This window comes from Salmo trutta, chromosome 4 (genome assembly GCF_901001165.1).
Source record: "Salmo trutta chromosome 4, fSalTru1.1, whole genome shotgun sequence".
NCBI lineage: Eukaryota > Metazoa > Chordata > Actinopteri > Salmoniformes > Salmonidae > Salmo > Salmo trutta.
This window is the reverse complement of record NC_042960.1, coordinates 34691297-34714018: the sequence shown is the minus strand read 5'-3', so window position 1 is coordinate 34714018 and position 22722 is coordinate 34691297. Positions and strand designations below refer to the sequence as shown.

General features: G+C 43.7%; 1 pseudogene; it reads left to right on the top strand.

The window, feature by feature from the left end:
* LOC115192279 (adenylate cyclase type 1-like) overlaps positions 1-22722 on the top strand; it is a 79752-nt pseudogene that overhangs the window by 26000 nt on the left and 31030 nt on the right.

Sequence of the window (22722 nt, the reverse complement as noted above, 5' to 3'; positions counted from 1 at the left end):
GAATTCATGCTGTAACACTATAAGTCAAGGAGAATTAATACTTTCTGAAGGTTCCATAGCTTTGGGGGAAATTTACGAAACAAAGATTTGTATGGCGACTGTATATACAGGTAACTGCCAAAAAATAGCAAACACCAGCATAAAGTGTCTTAATTGATCGTTGGGCCACCACGAGCTGGCAGATCAGAGTCAATGGGCCTTGGCATAGATTCTACAACTGTCTGGAACTCTATTGAAGGGATGCAACACCATTCTTCCACGTGAAATTCCATCCTTTGGTGTTTTGTTGATGGTGGTGGAAAATGCTGTCTCAGGCACCGCTCCAGACTCTCCCATAAGTGTTCAATTGGGTTGAGATCTGGTGACTGAGACACACACACACACACACACACACACACACACACACACACACACACACACACACTCTCAAACCCCCTATGCTCCTTTGAGACCCCTCTTTCAAAGTCACTGAGATCTTTTGTTCTAGCCTTGGTATGCAACATAATGGGAACTGGGCATTTTTATACAACTCTAAGCAAGGATGTTAATTGCTTAATTAACTTAGGAACCACAATTGTGGGGAAGCACATGCTTTCAATATACTTTGTATCCCTCATTTACTCAAGTGTTTCCTTTATTTTGGCACTTACCTGTACAGTATGTATATTGTACTGTAATAACCCACTGGGCTCTGTTTGAATGTAGTGCACTATATAGGGAATATAATGCCATTTGGGATGCATGCTCTTTATAATGAGTGGGTTAGGACTTTTTACTTTTCCATATATGACCTCTAACCCAGCCCACTCTCTCTATCGGCTACTCCTGCTTTAGGAGCGCCTCCTGATGAGCCTGTTGCCCAGGAATGTTGCCATGGAGATGAAGGAAGACTTCCTGAAGCCGCCCGAGAGAATCTTTCACAAGATCTACATCCAGCGTCATGACAACGTCAGGTACGTACGTAAGTGAAGCTATGACAACAACAGGCTGTCTGACTGGCGAGCGGCAGGGAGTTTGATGGTCGTCTTGTTCTTCACCCAGTGTCATCTTGTCTTTGTTAAATGACATGAAGTTCAAAAATAGACTGAGACTGGTTTGGCTCAGTGAGAGGTAAGGACTTTTAGATCAGGGGGTACTTCTTTGGACACTGTGTTAACAAACCTCCAAACAAGCTTCAATGCCATAAAACACTCCTTCCGTGGCCTCCAACTGCTTTTAAATGCTAGTAAAACTAAATGCATGCTCTTCAACCGATTGCTTCCCGCACCTGCCTGCCCGACTAGCATCACTACTCTGGACGGTTCTGACTTAGAATATGTGGACAACTACAAATACCTAGGTGTCTGGTTAGACTGTAAACTCTCCTTCCAGACTCACATTAAGCATCTCCAATCCAAAATTAAATCTAGAATTGGCTTCCTATTTCGCAACAAAGCCTCCTTCACTCATGCTGCCAAACACACCCTCGTAAAACTGACTATCCTACCGATCCTTGACTTTGGCAATGTCATTTACAAAATAGCCACTAAAACTCTAACACTAAACTGGATGTAGTCTATCACAGTGCCATCCGTTTTGTCATCAAAGCCCCATATACTACCCACCACTGCGCCCTGTATGCTCTCGTTGGCTGGCCTTCGCTTCATATTCGTCGCCAAACCCACTGGCTCCAGGTCATCTATAAGTCTGCTAGATAAAGCCCCGCCTTATCTCAGCTCACTGGTCACCATAGCAACACCCACCCATAGCACGTGCTCCAGCAGGTATATTTCACTGGTCATCCCCAAAGCCAATGTCACGACTTCCGCCGAAGTCGGTCCCTCTCCTTGTTCGGGCGGCGTTCGGCGGTCGACGTCACCGGTCTTCTAGCCATCGCCGCTCCACCTTTCATTTTCCATTTGTTTTGTCTTGTTTTCCCGCACACCTGGTTCACATTCTCTCATCAGACTAAATGTATATTACCCTCTGTTTCCCTCATGTCTGTGTGTGGAATTGTTCTTTGTGTAGGGTGTTACGCTACAGGCTGGCTTGCGCTAGGTTTGTTTCAAACCTAGGTTTGTTTGTTTTATTTAATCCGGTTCATGTTACCGTGGTTGTGCTTTGTGCTGTCGCGCCTGTGCCTTTGGGCCAGGGTGTATATTAAAGTTCTCCTGTTATCGCCCATCTCTGTTCTCCTGCGCTTGACTTCCCGGCAACCAGGCACTCACCCCGTTACAGCCAACTCCTAGTTTGGCCGCCTTTCCTTCCAGTTCTCTGCTGCCAATGACTGGAACGAATTGCAAAAATCACTGAAGCTGGAGACTTATATCTCACTAGCTTCAAGCATCAGCTGTCAGAGCAGCTTACCGATCACTGCACCTGTACACAGCCCATCTGTAAATAGCCCACCCAACTACCTCATCCCCATATTGTTCTTTTTTTTGCTATTTTACACCCCAGTATCTCTACTTGTACATCATCATCTGCACATCTATCACTCCAGCTAAATTGTAATTATTTCGCCTCTGTGGCCTATTTATTGCCTTACTTCTCTAATCTTATTACATTTGCACCCACTGTATATAGATTTTTCTATTGTGTTATTGACTGTACGTTTGTTTATCCCATGTGTAACTCTGTGTTGTTGTTTTTGTCGCACTGCTTTGCTTTAACTTGGCCAGGTCGCAGTTGTAAATGAGAACCTGGCCTACAGGGTTAAATAAAGGTGAAAAAAATACATTTAGCGGCCTACCCTCCAACTGCCTTCATTTCACATGGTATCACATGTTGAAATTTTGCATCCCCATGTTATCATGTTTATTTCACATGAGATCATGTTTTCATGTGCTCACATGTCACGTTATCACATGATTTATCACTTGAGATCACACATCCATAACAATAAGCTAATGAGGTGCGATTTTGCCTGGCATAGGAATGTGCTCACTCGTCAGGACAGAGGAGCTAGACAACAAAACGGCTAACACAATCACTTCAAACTGAAGCTGAAAGACTGCAGCTAGTTAGCTGCACTTTGTTTCATTTTCAATTTACATTTCTTTGTATATATTCCTGATTTCGACTGGCTGAGAAACGCTGCCTGCCTGTCTGTCTCATCCCGACTCCCGACACGTTCATTACTATGGGACAGCTGGAGATTGAATTTGAATATTGAAACAATGTTGCAAATGTCGGTGAGACACACAGCATTGTTTATACAAATCTCCGCTGTTGAAAACGTAAATGTTAGTCTAAAATAAATATGAGACAATGTGTAGATGCTTTTTATAGTGGAGATCCAGTTTATAAAATGCCTGGCTGGGCTGATGAGACAGTGGATTGCGCAGTCAGATGGAACAGAGTAAATAGGAATTTTAACGTCATAGATTTAGCCGGTGGTAACTTGCGGAATAGATACTGGCTGGAGTGGGGTTTTAACCAATCAGATTTCAGGATTAGACCCACCCGTTGTATAATACCTATATATTCCCTATGGGCCCTGGTCAAAAGGAGTGCACTATATAGGGAATATGGTGCCATTTGGGATAAACGGGTAACTGACAAAATAATGGAAACACTTGAGTAAATGAGGGAGTCAAAGTATATTGAAAGCAGGTGCTTCCACACAGGTGTGGTTCCTGAGTTAATTAAGTAATTAACATTCCATCATGCCTAGGGTGATGTACAAAAATGCTGGCTACGGTCCCATAGTTTGACAATGCCCCATCCACAGGGCACGGGTGGTCACTGAATGGGTTGATGAGCATGAAAACCATATACCATTGATAGTTTAGTCACCAGCGCTCAACCCAGCTGAACACTTATGGGAGATTATGGAGTGGCCACTGAGACAGTGTTTTCCACCACCGTCAACAAAACACCAACTGATGGAATTTCTTGCAGAAGAGTGGTGTCGCATCCCTCCAATAGAGTTCCAAACCCTTGTAGAATCTATGCCAAGGTGCATTGAAGCTGTTCTGGCTCGTGGTGGTCCATCGCTCCATTAAGACACTTTATGTTGGCTTTTCCTTTCTTTTGGCAGTTTCGTGTATCTGCCTACCCTGCGGGGTTCCCTACCAGACACCTACAGCTCTGTAAACCTCCCACTCACTGTCAGTGTAAAGGAGCAACACAGCCTTCGCTGTCATCCAACCAGCTAGGGTACAGCTACAGCCCCCGTGGTCGGTCTGTCTGTCTCTGTCTGTGTGCCTGCCTGCCACAGTGGAGAGGCAGTGTTCATAAATACGCACACACACATGCACACACTGACACACTCAAAGTAATCGGTGTTGTGTGGCAAATGGTGAAGGTGTGACATCTCGGTGATCTAGAGCTGTGTTCGAATACGCATACTAACATACTGTATACTACATACTTAATGAGTATATACTGCATACCATATATTATTAGTTAATTTTAGTATACTGTAAACAAACGGTATCCTTTCAGTTGAGCGTACTAGCACTTTGCCTGTCTACGGGAAGTTGATGCTGTTGCTCTGCAAACCCATGCTAGATTGTTAGCAAAACATTTTACGATATCGGGTGTGTTTGTAAATAAAATCTGGAGTGCTCAAATCCAGAGTGTTGTCAAATTGTCCGTTCGTAAATTCAGAGAGTTTCGCTCTCGGAGCGTACACTGGACTCTCTGGCCGTGGAGTAGGGTTGATCCGAGCGTTCTGACCTCACCACGGCAGTCAAGCACCCAAGCTAACTAGCTAACGTTGGCTGTCTTGCTAGCTACTTTCCAGACACAAATGAGAGAACACCTCCGCTTACCATTTTACTCACACTAGCTGAGCTGGTTAGGCTGTTTTCATGTTATCCAGAGCATTGGTAACTGCTGGCAACAATTTAATTACGCTTGTTTTTGCCAAGGTTTACTGACACCGGCCATATTCTGCGCTCCGACACACTCAGACGAGAGTGCTCTGAAATCGGAGTAGATAGCCAGAATTAACAATGACCATTGAGAACTCACAACGACTATACCACTTAGCTAAGAATGACGTCGGTAATCAAATCAATAAATGTTGGGTAGTTAGTTAGATAGCATATAGTTAATATACTGCCTGACAAGTTCGATGTATTAGTAATGCTATTAGTAATGTATATACTGTAATGCTATGCGGTTCGTAAGGATAGCGTAGCTAACAAATTGTCAGCCAACATATCATGTAATGTAACTTATTTGAAAAGTCATTACATTATTATATTGCTCAACATTTTCATAACATTTGTCATAATTAAAGCAATGAATTTGTATCCGCTCTCGTCGGATGCCGGCTGCGTATTTTACGCCATTTTCTTAAAATCTGAAAACGTTGTGAAGCCACGCCCATTTTCTGAAGAATTGCATTATGGGCCCCAAAAGCACGGAAATAGTGTCCACTGCTTGTATACTTTGTATTTTGGCAAATTTAGTACGACATCCAGGAACTTTTGGCATACTAAGTATATCCATACCATGACCAATAAGCATACTACATACTCAATTTACTTCACAATAGTACGGTTAGTGTGGTTAGTATGAGCATTCGAACACAGCTTAGGTCTTTTGATGTGACTCAGAGGTGTATGATCGCACCCCTGTTTAGATCCGCTATTACCCCCTCCAACCCTCCTCGCCCCCCTCCTCCAACCCTCCTCCACTCCCTCTTCGCCCCCTTCTGCACCCCTCCTCCTCTCCAAAATAGGTAGAGCGTGCACAAGAGCACACTCACACATGGCCCACAACAAAGTGCTGTTCAAAGGGAAATGACAGAAGTGAAGTTGTAAATAGACAGAGCTGTGATCCCAGCTTTGCATATATCCAACCCCTTCAAGTCAAGTCAAGCCAAGCTGCAAAAGGTAGTTCACTATATAGGGAATAGGGTGCCATCTGAGACGTAGACCGACAACATTTGAGATAGTCATGGCTCACGGAGGGTTTCTCCAAAAGTAACTCTCTCACACTATGGCTTAAGTCACTCTTTCGCTCTCACACCATGGCTTACTGAAGAAGTCACACTCTCTCTCACACTCCCATCTATACATTCACTTAGTGTTAGAGCCGAGGGCTGGTGAAGATATTCACAGTGAATTAGATCTATAACACCTTGTTGTTCTAACTATCTGTGCTGTCGACAAACAACTCAGAGGATAAGTGGCTTTTAATACACTGTTCAAACTAAACTAACACTGGCTAGTTTAGAGCTAGAGGAAGAGATGAAATTATTTAATTAATTTTATGTCCTCCTCTCTCGCCCTCCCCATTTATTGGACTAAAGGCACATTTAAATCAAACCTCATGTTTCTTGAGCAACAAGAAAGTACGTTCATATTCGTCATCAAAATAATGTTTACAGCGTCAGACTAAAATCAACTCGGCTGTACACTAATTTAAAGTAAACGTGAGCACTCGCTACAAGATAAGAATGTTAATTGTGACTCAGAAGGGTCCTTGGGCCTGACCTAGATATTGTTAGATCATCACCCACTGCACACAGACGTCTATTCCACATTGGTTCAATGTCATTTCAACGAAATGACGTGGAAACAATGTTGATTCAACCAGTGTGTGCCCAGTGGGCAATGTTTGTAAGTGTTTCCTTGTTCCATCTTTCTCCATCTTTCTCCCACTGCCCCCTTTTCCCTCCCTCCCTCTCTACCCCTGCCACTCCAGTATCCTGTTTGCAGACATCGTGGGGTTTACCAGCCTGGCGTCTCAGTGTACTGCACAGGAACTGGTCAAACTCCTCAACGAACTCTTCGGGAAGTTTGACGAGCTGGCCACAGTGAGTCCCTCCCTCATATTGTGTGTGTGTGTGTGTGTGTGTGTGTGTGTGTGTGTGTGTGTGTGTGTGTGTCGCCCCAGGCCCAACCCTGTGCCCAGACCTTTCTGCTTCTCTCCCAGGTTGGTGAGGTGAAGTAGGAGAGTGTTGTGTGTTTGTGTGTGTGCGTGCATGTGCGTGAATGTGCGTGTGTGTGGCTGGTAGGGTGGAGGGAGGGAGAGAGCTTTTATCCGTGGCACATGCAGTATTAATATGATTACAGTAGTCTGGCAGTAGATAGCACACACACTACTAATCTGCTTTACCAGGCCACTGCTCTAGACAGGCTTACTGAGCTACATACAATATGCAAATATACACACATAAGCATGCCTCCTTCATTTTCCCCACCTCTTTCTCACTGTCTTTACTCTTTTATCGGATGATCCCTCTCACGAGAGAGAGAGCGAGAGAGAGAGACTTTAAAGAAGGCTCTCTCGTGTCCTTTAAAGAATGGAGGATGAAAGGAATGGAGTGGTTTTAAACGGAGGATAAAAGAAAGGGAGATCATTAAATAAAGAGATTAAGAGTAAGGTCAGGGCACTCTGTGTAACGCTATAGGTCCACATAGCATTTCTTTCTTTATTTCTTTCTCTATCTGTCTCTCTCCTCTCTCTGTCACACACACACTGGGTTCTCTGTCTTGCTCTGGGATAATGATCTAGGTTGTGATCTCTCATGTCCTCCCACGTCAGAATCCTTCTGCTACTGTGAGCGCAAAACTGGACCTCCCAGTTTCCTCTCCTCTGCTCTCCTCTCATCTCTCTCTCTCACTGCAGTTACTATGCATCACTCTCCTGTGTGTATGTGTGTGTGTGTGTGTGTGTGTGTGTGTGTGTGTGTGTGTGTGTGTGTGTGTGTGTGTGTGTGTGTGTGTCACGCCCTGACCTGAGAGAGACGGTTTATTTCTCTATGTTGTTAGGTCAGGGTGTGGGGTGGGCGTTCTATGTTTTGTATTTCTTTGTGTTGGGCCGAGTATGGTTCCTAATCAGAGGCAGCTGTCTATCGTTGTCTCTGATTAGGAATCATACTTAGGCAGCCTTTTCCCACCTGTGTTTTGTGGGTACTTGTTTTGTTATATGTGACCTGACAGAACTGTTGGCTTTTGTTTTTGTGTCTTTGTTCTAGTGGTCTCAGCATTAAAAAAATCATGAACACTCACCACGCTGCGCTTTGGTCCCCTCTTTACGGCAGCCGTTACAGTGTGTTTGTTGTGTGTGTTTCAGTCAGAAGGTGGGTGCCTGCATGTTAAGCTTTGTGTGTCTACCCTTACGTGTCTCTGATGTGCTGATTTATGATATTTTATTGCCAATTGGAAATCCTATTTGTGTTTTCTGGAAAGGTTTTGGTTTACCTGTGTGTGTATGTCTCTGTTTTTGGTTTGTGTACAGTAGGTGTGTGTTCTTGTGAATGTGACCGTGCATCTGCGTGTTTATACAACAAGCTTTTAGTCTCACTGCAGAGTCCGATGTCTATCCATAAACGTCAAATTTTGAAGGTTAAGTTTAGGCATTCATTCCGAATGGTTAACCACATACACTTGTGGAAATTGGAGGAATAATAATGGTCTGGGGCTGTTTTTAATGGTTCAGGCTAGGGCCCTTAGTTCCAGAGAAGGCAAATCTTCACGCAACAGCATACATTGACATTCCAGACGATTCTGTGCTTCCAACTTTGTGGCAAGAGTTTGGAGAAGGCCCTTTCCAGTTTCAGCATGACAATGCCCCCATGCACAAAGCGAGGTCCATACATTAATGTTTTGTCGAGATTGGTGTGGAAGAACTTGACTGGCCTGCACAGAGCCCTGCCCTCAACCCCATTGAACACCTTTGGGATGAATTGGAACGCCGACTGCCAGCCAGGGCTAATCGCCCAGGGCTAATCGCCCTGACCTCACTAATGATCTTGTGGGTGAATGGAAGCAAGTCCCTGCAGCAATGTTCCAACATCTAGTGGAAAGCCTTCCCAGAAGAGTGGAGGCTGTTAACTTCTATGGGCTAGGTGGGACGTTTGCGTCCCACCCTAGTCAACAGCCAGTGGAATCGCGTGGCGTGAAATACAAATACCTCAAAAATGCTATAACTTCAATTTCTCAAACATATGACTATTTTACACCATTTTAAAGACAAGACTCTCGTTAATCTAACCACATTGTCCGATTTCAAAAAGGCTTTACAGTGAAAGCAAAACATTAGATTATGTCAGGAGAGTACCCTGCCAAAAATAATCACACAGCCATTTTCAAAGCAAGCATATATGTCACAAAAACCAAAACCACAGCTAAATGCAGCACTAACCTTTGATTATCTTCATCAGATGACACTCCTAGGACATTATGTTATACTATACATGCATGTTTTGTTCAATCAAGTTCATATTTATATCAAAAACCAGCTTTTTACATTAGCATGTGATGTTCAGAACTAGCATACCCACCAAAAACTTCCGGTGAATTTACTAAATTACTCACGATAAACGTTGACAAAATACATAACAATTATTTTAAGAATTATAGATACAGAACTCCTTTATGCAATCGCGGTGTCAGATTTTAAAATAGCTTTTCGGCGAAAGCACATTTTGCAATATTCTGAGTACATCGTTCGGCCATCACAGGCTAGCTAATTTGACACCCACCAAGTTTGGGGCTCACTTAACTCAGAATTACTATTAGAAAAATGACATTACCTTTGCTGTTCTTCATCAGAATGCACTCCCAGGACTTCTACTTCAACAACAAATGTTGTTTTGGTTCCAAATAATCCATAGTTATATCCAAATACCTCCGTTTTGTTCATGTGTTCAGGTCACTATCCGAAGAGTAACGCGCGAGTGCATTACCGTACTTAGAAGCATGTCAAACGCTGTTTAAAATCAATTTTTATGCTATTTTTCTCGTAAAATAGCGATAATATTCCAACCGGGCAACGTTGTATTCATTCAAAGGCTGAAAGAAAAAAAATGGAGAAGTCTCGTGAATGCGCATCTCAGTCTCACTGTCCCCAGGCTGACCACTTACAAACAGAGCTGCTGTACTTTGCCCAGAGACAGCAGACACCCCATTCCACTTTCTGGTGGCTTTAGAGAGCCAATGGAAGCCTTAGAAAGTGTCACGTTACATCACATATGCTGTATTTTCGATAGAGATGCAACAGAAGGACAACAAATTGTCAGACAGGGCACTTCCTGTATGGAATCTTCTCAGGTTTTGGCCTGCCATATGAGTTCTGTTATACTCACAGACACCATTCAAACAGTTTTAGAAACTTTAGAGTGTTTTCTATCCAAATCTACTAATTATATGCATATTCTCATTTCTGGGCAAGAGTAGTAACCAGATTAAATCGAGTACGTTTTTTTATCCGGCTGTGAAAATACTGCCCCCTAGCCCCAACAGGTTTAAAGCAGCACACTTTTGGAATGATGTACGATCAGGGACTCCTGTGGACCTAGGACCTATCAAGTGCAATCATTTGTCATCTCTAACACTACCTATGTGGTGTACAGGCTGGAATGCCCATGTGTGTGCTTTACGTAGGACGTACTACGAGAAGGCTCAAGGACAGGGTGTCTGAACATGCCTAAGCTATAAAGACTGCTAAAGACAAGTATCCTATGGCTAAACATTACAGACAGGTTGGCCATGGCAGCCCAAACTCTCTGAAAGCCATGGCAATATCTCTTACAGGCCCTTCTTGCAAATTTTCTTCACAATACGACAAACAGGCTCATTCGGTTCAGGACAACCCAGAGTATAACACATGACATCCTTGTAACTGTGGCTCAAACATAGCGGTCATAAACATTGATACTGTAAATTATATGAGTTTTCAAATATGGAAATGTGAAGTGCACATTTGGACTCACGGGTGTGTGGTTTGCTGGTATGACATCAAAGCGGTATTTATTATTATCCTGAACGTCTCATCTTTCAGAACACATCGACTCCTCTCGAATTACAGCATTTCCCTTACTCAGACATCAACAAATGTGCAAATGTATCCTCATTAGCGAGAGGGATGGGGGTATCTTCTTGTCGCGCGTGGTGCTCAAGTTTATAAGGGCTGTCAGTCAAAACCCCTACAGCGCTGTGAAGCGCATAGCCAGAGCTCTGATGTCGTGTATAGCATGTTAGTGTACAGCTACTACGTTCCAATTTAGGTGCTTATCAAAGACAAAGTCTGCCATTTTCAACCCGTGTACAAGATGACAGGGGCTGTAAATCGAAAAGGGTTAAAACCCCCAAAAATGCAGTTTAGGATTAAGGTTTGGGACAGTACTGGGGATGAACATGCGACCTTCGGAGTTGGAGCTTGCGCCATCCCTGTCCACATTGCCTTAGCAAACCTAAAGCCTACTTGATGGTACTAGTGCTCACCATTGCCCCTAATGGTGTGTGTGTGTGTGTGTGTGTGTGTGTGTGTGTGTGTGTGTGTGTGTGTGTGTGTGTGCGTGTGCGTGTGCGTGTGTGCGTGCTATTGATGCTGTTGAGTTTGTGCTCTGTGACGAATAACTCATCTCTGTGAGAATGTGTGGGAGGGATTCTACTTTAAGAGCATGTCGGAGCAATTAGAGTTGGCCTGAAACACACACACACGTACACAGACACACACACACTTCTTTGATATTTTACATTCTTACATTAAGTCGTAGTCATTATTTCTAGACACACAGTGGAAGTGATTGGGTCCCATTCAATCAAATCCTGTAACCTGATTTCCAGTTTGCCATAACCCTTGCTACAAAAAAGTACATTCTGATTCATATAGCCAGCAAATTAACAAAATAATGGTTACAGTGTCAGACTAAGATAAACTCAACTGAACACTAATTCAAATTATACAATGGGTGGATCTAATCCTGAATGCTGATTGGATAAAACTGCATTGGCAAATATGAAATGTCCTCTCTCTTCCTCTCCATTTTGTTTTCACCCCCCCTTCTCTCCTCTCCCTCTTGCACCCCCTCTCTGCCCCCCTCCCCCCCACCCTCTCCCCCACTCTTCTATCCCCTCTCTCTCTAGGAGAACCACTGTAGGCGTATAAAGATCCTGGGGGACTGTTACTACTGTGTGTCAGGTCTGACCCAATCCAACGCAGACCATGCACACTGCTGTGTGGAGATGGGCCTGGACATGATCGACACTATCACGTGAGTCTGCACTGAACACTGACCACACACATACGCGCTCACATGCACGCAGAATCACACACCTCAGTGTTGATCCCATCTTCCAGAGCAAGGAGCTGAGCAGGCTCTCTTCTGTCATGTTCTTTTCCTGTCTTTCTGTTTAACGGATTGGATGTCGCTGCTGGAGCTCCTTATCACCCAGGACAGGTGCTGCCATACACACTCCTCTCCTCCCCCTTTTACATCCCTTGATCATACACACTCCTCTCCTCCCTCCCTCTCTCTTAGATCTCTCATTCATACCCACTCCTCTCCTCCCTCGCTCATACACAGTCCTCTTCTCCCTCTGTGTGACAGCCCTCTCTCAGACTGATGGATAGACCTCTCGCTCTCTATCTCATTATCTCTCTTTCTCGCTCTCTGTCTCTCACCCCCCCCTCTCCCTTTTCACTTCTCCCTGTTTTCTGTCTCTGGGGGCTCTGCATACTGATGTGGTGGAAATTGTCCCACTTTGTCTCCTCAAACCACACCGCTAAGACTGCACACACACACATGAACGCATGCATGCACACACACATGCACACATACATACAATCTCACTGTCTCGCTCACTCTAGCTCTTTCTCTTCCTGTGCTGTAGGAGCCATATCACTAAGACAGGGACTGCACACGCACACACACGCACACATACACACTCATCTCTCTATCTCCCTGTCTCTTCCTAGGTCTGTGGTGGAGGCTACGGAGGTGGATCTGAACATGCGTGTGGGTCTGCACACGGGACGGGTGCTCTGTGGGGTACTGGGACTCAGGAAGTGGCAGTATGATGTCTGGTCCAATGATGTCACTCTGGCCAACGTGATGGAGGCAGGAGGACTGCCTGGGTATGTATGACTACTGAAGACTATGGTCCAGTCCTTAATGACACCCTATTCCCTTTATAGTGCACTACTTTTCATAGGGAGCCCATGAAGAGCCCATACAGTGTCTTTGGAAAGTATTCAGACCCTTTTTCCACATTTTGTTAGGATACAGCCTTATTCTAAAATTGATTAAATTGCTTTTTTTCCCTTCATCAATCTACACACAATATCCCATAATGACAAAGCATACTGTGCATTCGTAAAGTATTCAGACGCCTTCCCTTTTTCCACATTTTGTTACGTTACAGCCTTATTCTAAAATGGATTTAAAAAAAATCCTCATCAATCTATACACTTTGTGTGTAAATTGATTTGGAAAAAGAACAATTTAATCAATTTTAGAATAAGGCTGTAACGTAACAAACTGTGGAAAAAGTCAAGGGGTCTGAATACTTTCCGAATGCACTGTAAAGAGGAGTTACTGCTTTCAATTATTGAAAAAACAAATAAAAAAATCAGCACAAATGTTGATTTAAGTAAACAAGAACCAACAAATGAGAAAAGAGGGCAGGAGGTAGGGATCAATTTCATTACAATCTAAGTGAGCTCAGTAGATTAACTGAAATTCAATGAATGATCAAAAAATCTATCTCAACCCTGCAAGGGATGTAAAACAGATTCCAATTCTCCTTTAATGAATTACATGTCTCTTTCACTCTCTCTCTCGCTTTTCTCTTCCCCTTCCTCCTCTCCCTCCCTCCCTCCCTCCTCAGTAAAGTCCATATAACCAGGACTACTCTGGAGTGTTTGAATGGAGACTATGAGGTGGAGCCAGGCTTTGGCCATGAGAGACATGCCTTCTTAGAGAAACACCACATCGAGACCTTCTTCATAGTAGCCTCCCACAGACGCAAGGTACACAACTACACACACACACAGTATAATAACCTAATATACACAAACACACAGCTACAACAATCTTTTATTGTACCCTACCACAGACTTAAAGGGCCAATCAGCAGCTGAAACAAAAGCAAAGCGTTTTTCCCCGCCACTGTTTTGGTAAAAAGCTAAGGGATGGGCAGGATGGGGCTGAAGAAATGTAATGACTTTCAAATTCATAGACAGCGCTATGGATGCAAGGACTGGCCATCCATGATATTACAATTATATTTGTAACTATAGGTACATACAGTATAATACATTTATAAGTCTGAAAAATGGATGTAGCAACTGCTGACAGCCCCTTTAACGTAAATAGTGACACACAGTGCCCGCATCCCAAATGCGCTACCCTATTCCCTTTTATATTGCACTACTTTTGAACAGGGTGCATATCTGCCCTGGTTCTGCTATTCGCACTAGTCCATTATCTTCCTGTGCTCCACCCAGAACCTAATCCAGTAGCTGGCCAGCGCTCGTGCGATTTGGTTCTGCGTTGCCGCGATTAGTCATCTTCAACTTCTTCATTTGCATTATTCCATGTAACCTATTTTAGTCAGTATAGGATTAACCTCCGGAGTTCAGGCATGATTGCACTGAATGCATCCGCTGAATGATTCATCCTATGAAGTGCTCTACAGAGTGTTAAGTTGTGAGGAACTACCATATGGATCATTGTCTCCCAGTTCCAGTAATGCTCCATACATGTGGATCAGAGCATGCACACACACACACATGCTCTCTTGCTCACTCACGCACACACACACACACACACACACACGTTTATAGTAGTGGGTGAAATTGTTATAGTCCTCACAAAGATAGGATTGTCACACACACTTTAATTCACAGTGTTACAATGTTTCATTTTGGCGTCATAATAATGTTGGTAGCAACATGGAAAATCGTTGCAGCTCAAGTCTACTACAAAATCCACAATGCAATGCTCTCTCTATGGTTTGGTTAGCTAGCTAGCTAGAAAACATAGCTACACACAATAATAACAAAGACAATATCAACATGTAACGTAGCTAGTTACCTGTAAAATCGCCTAAACAAACTGCACTATGAACTTAGGAGTACAGTCTCACCATGTTCAACCTGCAGATCAATGTGCCTCACAGAGAGGAGTCTAACATTCGCAACGGCAGATATACTTTTGAGGAGATGGGAAACATTGCCCATGCTACATCAATGGGCCACGCGGTTGATTCTATGCGATAGTGGGACAAGCAGCGCTCTCCTTCAAGTAGTGAATGAGAGTCTTTTGGGTGCTAGCTCAAAAACCCAACATTAGCACGAATTTCATCAACAAGAAGTACAACATTACAACATTTTTCCGAGATGTAAGATAATTAACTTGCTTTCTGTATTATCGTATAGCTTTGGAATCATGACATTACATACTTTCGAAGAAAATAGGCACATTTGTTGACATTATACACTGACTTTGAGAAGGGATTGTGTGACATTTAGCTTAGCAACCGTGTGACGCAGCATGACAACATGAACGCGATTGGTCGACAGTCTGCTGGGTGGGGCGTTATACGTTCCTTCATTCATTGGATTCCTATCTGCTGTCTATAATATCTCTGGCAACCACCATGCAATGCACCCTGGACTAAAGAGGCAAAAAATAGGAAAAATGTGCTAGACATTCCGTTAAATTACACATTTCTTGAGGTAGGAATATCACAAATATATGATCAATGGCTCATTCGAGAGAAGACATCCTCCCGAGTTATGACATCGGCCAGTATTGAAATCTGACATGTATGATAGACGTTTTCACGATCTAAAAGTCGTATCCCTATTAACTTCAAGTGTAGTGAGAGCGGCTTTATCACGGTGCTACGTAATACCGGCTGGATTTCTGCCAATAACTCAGATACATATGAAAACCTGAAATGACCCAGGGAATCAATAGAACATCACTCAGAGATGCACAAAAAAACAATATAACATTCAAAATGGGTGAACCTTTCCTTTAAGCCTCAACCTCATCTTTTCTTCCCCTCAGGAAGTCTTAGGACTGATAGTCTTAGGACCGATCATTTTCCTCTCTTCCTCACACATAACACTACAAGTTAGTCCACCATTTTATAGAGTTAATGTTACAAAGGCTGAAGTTGATCTTTCTCTGGAACTTTTAACTCTTCTCCCTCTCCCCCTCTCCCCTCCCTCCCTCTCTCTCCTCCCCCATCTATCACGCTCTCCCTCTCTCTCCTCCCCCATATGTCACGCTCTCCCCTCTCCCTCTCTCTCCCTCTTTCTCCCTTCTCTCCTCAGATCTTCCCAGGGTTGATCCTGTCGGACATCAAGCCAGCTAAGAGGGTGAAGTTTAAGACAGTGTGCAACCTGCTGGTTCAGCTCATGCACTGTAGGAAGATGTTCAAGGCTGAGATCCCCTTCTCTAACGTCATGACCTGCGAGGATGACGACAAGGTATGTGTGTTGCTGTTAATGTGCGGGTGGTGTGCGTCTATTCATATTTCTGGAAAATAATATGGGGTTTTAATGGGTTTTTATTTCCAGCGCTGAAATCCTGCTTGGTTTCCTAATCCTAAACACAGGCACTTACACACACACGATCTGAATCACTCCTATAAACCTCCCTGTACACACACATTTCATTCACATGATCAGTTATAGAAACTTGGTTAAAACCAACAAACAGATATAATTGACAACTCTAACACCAAAACAAACTGCTATATTATAGGGTGGGTTTGTGTGCGTGCGTGTGTGTGCGTGTGTGTGTGAAACACTGTGACTATCATTGGTGTGTGTTTGGAGGCATTTCTCTGTCAGGAATAGCCCTGCAACTGTGTAATCCTCTTATAACTGTCAGGGGTTGGTCTAACGTTATGACTCTGTCACGTTATGACTCTGTCGTCACGTTACACTGCTACCTGCTAGCATTATGACACCAACAGCAATACTGCTACTGCTAGCATTAGGACACCAAGGGCTTATTTTTGAACAAACAAATCGCAATGGTAAATCTAAGCGATGGTGGTGGCACTATACTGTAGGTCCAGGGGTGTGTCAGGAATATTTTTGATATTTTCACAGCCATTATTATGAGCGCAATAGCTGGCGGTGGAGCGAAAGGGCCAATCAAGGCGTTCCATGGCTTAATACGGCATGTGTTTCTCAAGTTCTGTAGGTTATTGATGGTCTTTTCCAAAATGGCTAGGGGCACAGGATATTATTGTCCTAGTCCATGGTGGAATGATACTACAGTTTATTAAATAGCATAGGCAACAGTAAAAAATGTAAATATAAAAAAAACATCCAGTGTTTGCTCAATATGTTTGGAGTGCTGACAGTCAACATTGTTGTATTTGGCTTCAATGAGAATAGGCATTTACGTATCACACTTCTTCTCATATAAAAAATACTAGGCCCCCGTAAATTGTATTGTATGTGTGAGGCACATTCTCAATTGGAAAGATATAGCCTGGGCCTACTGTTGATATGGCGTTATACCGAAAAATGTAATAGCCTATGTTTGGAGGAGCGAGTCTATTGTAACAGGACAAAAGGTGCTCTTTGGAAATGGAGCCTATGTGAATTGTGAATAATGCAAAACCGTATTTAACAATGCTTTTTATGTTTTAAATACAAGGTTTACGGGCACAAAAATCACATCTCTCTTCTGCACATGGGCACTGTGCATCACAGCTGGATAGGCTGCGCTTCCGTTGTCAAAATCCATGCCATGACCAACCACGTTACTGTTCAGACCTGCTTTCGGTTGGTCTTAAATAACCCCTCCAGCGCGAGCTTTAACAGGTTGAAATTGCAAACGAGCAAGCGTTTCACAATTGCTCTAGCTTAACGCCAGCCGAAAATAGAACTGCTAGCATTATGATACCAACAGTATGACTGCTACTACTAGCATTATGACACCAACAGTATTACTGCTACTGCTAGCATTATGACACCAACAGTATTACTGCTACTACTAGCATTATGACACCAAGAGCATTACTACTACTGCTAGAATTATGACACCAACAGTATTACTGCTACTACTAGCATTATGACACCAAGAGCATTACTGCCATTGCTAGCATTATGACACCAACAGCTTTACTGCTACTGCTAGCATTATGACACCAACAGTATTACTGCTACTGCTAGAATTATGACACCAGCAGCATTACTGCTATTGCTAGCATTATGACACCAACAGCATTACAGCTACTGTTGGCATTATGACACCAACAGCATTACTGCTACTGCTAGAATTGTATAGCCCCAATTGTACATATTACATTGTTCTACTCACAGCTATTGCTAGCATTATTACATTATGTCATGGCAAGCCCTAGTATTATGTTGTGGTAACAATGCTGATGGTGCTAGTGTTACAACACCTGATGCTATCAATGAGCTACTCTGATAGATCTCTAATTCAGCAATGAAGCCCAAGGAGGTGTGGCATATTGCCAATATACCATGGCTAAGATCTGGTCAAATGCACGACACAACTCAGAGTGCCTGGACACAGCCCTTAGCCGTGGTATGCTGGCCATATATCACAAACCCCCAAGGTTCCTTTTTGCTATTATAAACTGGTTACCAACGTAATTAGAGCAGTAAAAATAAATGTTTTGTCATACCTGTGGTACACGGTCTGATATACCATGGCTGTCAGCCAATCATCATTCAGGGCTCGAACCACCCAGTGTATAATCTAAATATAGATGCAAGCAGCAATGCCAGGGTTCAAGCTGTGATACCACTGTGCCACCATTAGAACAAATTGGGCACATCACCCTATGATGAGCTATTTCTGTACTCCTTCCCACACTTACCAAATATCAGAACTTCGAGACTCTTGCTCAAACAATATGGCCACAATAAGCAAATGAGCTTGAATTAAATGTTTTTCCTGTAAAACAGTGCCACCTTGTGCCGAACTGAACCATACTTTACACAGCTAGCCTCATACTCCTGAGCATGTGTGCCAAGTTTCATCAGACTGAGTCAAACAGTTGCATCGTCCTGGGGCTTTTCATCTCACAGGAATTTGATGTTTTTCTGCAAAACGGCAGAAAAAGGAACATAATAATAACAATACAATAGGGCTTCACCAGATTTGCTGGTGGACGCGTAATGAACCTGAAAAAACATAATAGGATTTCACCAGCTTCACTTCTTGAACCCCTAATAACACAATGACACCATTAGCTGTGCTAGCTAGACTACTAGCTGCCTGTTGCTGTAGGCTACAGCTCACACATTCTCATAGGTTTATCAATTGAAGGGAATTCTATTCTTACCAATAAAGTTGATATGATTCCTGTATATCATGCTTCATTATTTCTTCTGATAATAACTGTTTGCGACCAAACTTGGAAGCTGTAGGGGCTATAAGAACTTTATAAGCTTGGAATGACCATTTGTATAAAGGTGGAATGGCAACTTCCAGGTTCTTCTGTGGTTGGGGTTCAAGTCATTGTGACTGATACTGTCCTAATATTAACACCTTGTTCCCTGTCCCTGGACCCTGACAGAGGCGTGTGTTGCGGACAACACCAGAGAAGGTGTGTAGCCGGACATCACTCTCAAGCACTGTGCAGCACCTCCCTGGTACACGGGTCAACCGCTACATCGGCCGGCTTATCGAGGCTCGCCAGACAGAATCACAGACCACCGACCTCAACTTCATTACACTCATCTACAGGAACACAGACAGGGAGCGCAGGGTTAGTAGAGTACACACACGTTATACCCACACGTATACACACACACACACACATGCACTTATACTTACACACACGCATGCACATAAGATGAGGATGGTGGGACGAGCAATAGGAGGACTGGCTCATGGCTGGAATGGAATATATGGAACGGCATCAAACATATGGAAACTACATGTTTGATTCCATTCCAAAGTATCACAACCGGCCGTGATTGGGAGTCCCATAGGGCGGCTCACAATTGGCCCAGGTTTGGTCGGTGTAGGCCGTCATTGTAAATAAGAATTTGTTCTTAACGGATTGCCTAGTTAAATAAAGGTTAAATAAAGAATAAAAAACAATGAGCCTGTTCTCCTATAGTTCCTCCCACCAGCCTTCTTCTAATGCACATATGTGACTCGTTTCAGGAAAGTAGGCATATGTCGCGCATCACTACTTCACAGGAGCGCCATTTAATGTAAACTTTTTTTTTTAAATCAAAATGCGTTTTTTGGCAGAAATATCTTCTGGAACGCGAACTTTCATGTGCCTTGACAACAAACTTGTACAGTATGCCATCTGTAAATATGAATACAATTGTTAAATTAAGAGACTAGTTGGTTTAGCCATGGAAAAAGTCAGCAACCTTCCCGCTAGCCATGATTGGCTGAGATAATGAGTGGGCTGGACATGCCGAGAGATTTGGATTGGTCTGCCATGTAGCACACTTTTGTCTATAATATGAGCTGGTCAGTGTGTGTAGGTAATCCTTTCTAACCCAGCTTTTTTGAAATATATCGCGTAGTAGAACTCCATAAGTGTTGCTCTCCACTTTCTGGGGGACCGAGATTTGAAATCAGTGGAATTCGAGTATGATAGGTAAGGAGATGGGGAAAATTCTGGCATTTGATTGCAAATATGTAGACGGAGTTGAAAAGAGTACACGCAGAAAGCTGTTGTATAAACACCTGTCCAGATTACATCTTCAAACTAAGGGCAACCATGGCATCCGTGACAGAAGGGGGGGGGGGGGGTCCATGTGTACGGGTAAAAGATTCTAGCTAGCTACATTTTCAGATATTACACGTTTCTAATTTTGTCAGAAAGTTATTTTCATTTAAAGTTAAAGTGTACTGTTAGCTAGCTAGCTAACGTTATGTGTATGATCTGTGTAGTAATATTATTCATATCTCAGAGCCGTTTGCATTGCTAGTTATAGCCTAATGTTAGCTATAACATTGAACCTGGTTGGTTAGCTACCTGCAGATTCATGCGGGCTAGTAATGTTACGAGTTAGTATTATGGTTCATCGTTTAGCTAGCTAGCTACATGTCTAAACAAAAGACTCCACTATGTAAGTAACCATTCCAATAGAATGTTTATGATGTCACTGAGACAACTGTCAATAGACATAGCTGGTAAATTCGCTCTGGCTATCTACTCTGATATAGCATTAGGCTATAACTAGCAATGTAAATAGCTCTGAGATATGAATAATATTACTACACAGATCATACACGAAACGTTAGCTAGCGAGCCAGCCAGTTAATGTGAGCTAGCTAGCTAACAGTACGCTTTAAATTGAAATGAAAATGACTTTCTGACAAAATTAGAAACGTGTAATATTAGAATTAGAAACGTGTAATATCTGAAAATGTATACATGGACGGACACTTCTCCCTCTGTCACGGACGCCATGGTTGCCCTTAGTTTGAAGATGTAATCCGGAGACAGGTGTTTTGTACAACAGCCTTCTGTGTGTTCTCTTTTCGACTCCGTCTGTATATTTGCAATCAAATGCCAGAATTTTCTCCATCACCTTAGCACCTTAGCTATCATACTACAAAGTTGCTTTTGTATCATGACAAGATGTAGTACTTAAACTATCGAGGTTACCTAGCCAGCTACACGTTCAAACAAAGTCAACAACGCAGCCACTGCTAGCTAGCCTACTCCACCAGCCAGCAGTACTGTATCATTTTCGTCATTTTAGTCAATAAGATTTTTGCAACGTAAGCTTAACTTTCTGAACATTCGAGACGTGTAGTCCACTTGTCATTCCAATCTCCTTTGCATTAGCGTAGCCTCTTCTGTAGCTTGTCAACTATGTGTCTGTCTATCCCTGTTCTCTCCCCTCTGCACAGGCCATACAAACGCTTCACACCGCGTGGCCGCTGCCACTCTAACCTGGTGGTCCCAGCGCGCACGACCCACGTGGGGTTCCAGGTCTCCGGCAGCCTCTGGAACTGCCGGTCTGCGGCCAACAAGGCTGAGTTCATCTCAGCCTATGCTACCCTCCAGTCCCTAGACTTCCTGGCGCTGACGGAAACATGGATTACCACAGATAACACTGCTACTCCTACTGCTCTCTCCTCGTCTGCCCACGTGTTCTCGCATACCCCTAGAGCATCGAGCCAGCGGGGTGGTGGCACTGGAATCCTCATCTCTCCCAAGTGGACATTCTCTCTTTCTCCCCTGACCCATCTGTCTATCTCCTCATTTGAATTCCATGCTGTCACAGTTACCAGCCCTTTCAAGCTTAACATCCTTATCATTTATCGCCCTCCAGGTTCCCTTGGAGAGTTCATCAATGAGCTTGACGCCTTGATAAGTTCCTTTCCTGAGGATGGCTCACCTCTCACAGTTCTGGGTGACTTTAACCTCCCCACGTCTACCTTTGACTCATTCCTCTCTGCCTCCTTCTTTCCACTCCTCTCCTCTTTTGACCTCACCCTCTCACCTTCCCCCCCTACTCACAAGGCAGGCAATACGCTTGACCTCATCTTTACTAGATGCTGTTCTTCCACTAATCTCATTGCAACTCCCCTCCAAGTCTCCGACCACTACCTTGTATCCTTTTCCCTCTCGCTCTCATCCAACACTTCTCACTCTGCCCCTACTCGGATGGTATTGCGCCGTCCCAACCTTCGCTCTCTCTCTCCCGCTACTCTCTCCTCTTCCATCCTATCATCTCTTCCCTCTGCTCAAACCTTCTCCAACCTATCTCCTGATTCTGCCTCCTCAACCCTCCTCTCCTCCCTTTCTGCATCCTTTGATTTTCTCTGTCCCCTATCCTCCAGGCCGGCTCGGTCCTCCCCTCCTGCTCCGTGGCTCGACGACTCACTGCGAGCTCACAGAACAGGGCTCCGGGCAGCCGAGCGGAAATGGAGGAAAACTCGCCTCCCTGCGGACCTGGCATCCTTTCACTCCCTCCTCTCTACATTCTTCTCTTCTGTCTCTGCTGCTAAAGCCACTTTCTACCACTCTAAATTCCAAGCATCTGCCTCTAACCCTAGGAAGC